This window comes from Kryptolebias marmoratus, linkage group LG16 (assembly GCF_001649575.2).
Source record: "Kryptolebias marmoratus isolate JLee-2015 linkage group LG16, ASM164957v2, whole genome shotgun sequence".
Lineage (NCBI taxonomy): Eukaryota > Metazoa > Chordata > Actinopteri > Cyprinodontiformes > Rivulidae > Kryptolebias > Kryptolebias marmoratus.
The window spans coordinates 836,899-837,536 of record NC_051445.1 but is presented as its reverse complement, the minus strand read 5'-3'; the positions used below and the strand labels follow the sequence as shown (position 1 = coordinate 837,536).

The 638-nt window shown below is 61.9% G+C and overlaps 1 protein-coding gene across 1 annotated transcript in view; it reads right to left on the bottom strand.

Moving 5' to 3' along the window:
* Positions 1-638, bottom strand: part of gabbr1a (gamma-aminobutyric acid (GABA) B receptor, 1a) — an 87,321-nt gene extending 86,683 nt beyond the window's left edge. The window contains exon 1 of the mRNA XM_037980305.1: positions 287-638. The gene's annotated coding sequence lies outside the window, so the exon portion shown is untranslated. The remainder of the gene's footprint in view (positions 1-286) is intronic.

The following is a 638-nucleotide window of genomic DNA, read 5'->3' as shown; positions in this document are numbered from 1 at the left end:
CCCCCCCCCCCCCCCCCCAACGCTGCATTCTGTGCGTGTCTGCGCGTGAACCGCTGCGGGTCACGGTAAGGCTGCCACCACCCGTCTGTTGCCGGTTCCGTCGGTGTGGACCGGGGAATCCGTGACGGCCTGCAGAGGAAGGCCGCCCGAACCCCCGCCGTCCCCCATCCTCCTCCTCCTCCGAACAACATCAGCCTAAAAGCCGCTTCATGTCGGCAGAACCGAGCCAGACCTGCAGCCGGGCCCGGTTCTGAAGCGGGCTCGGTTCTGGTGCATGTGTACTCACTGTTGGTCCGCTGCGCTCCGGCAGGATGAGCCCCCTCCCTGCAGGGGGATGAAGGAAAGCCCGGCTGGCGGATTATTTAGCGGAAAGACGCATCTTTGCACCGATTCTCCTGCTGCTTGTTGTCTTGCGGCTTCGGGGGGAAACGTGCAAACGGCGCTGCGCAAAACCAGCCCCTGACAAACAGAACCATTCCCACGGACCGCAGCGCAGGGAGCAGAAATCCACCAAAAAGACAGAAATGCAGCCAGAGAAACGACGAAACAGCGATTCACCACACTCCCCTCCTCTTCCTCCCTCCTCCTCCTCCTCCTCTACAATCTGGAGCTAATTCGCGACGTCATGATGGAGACGC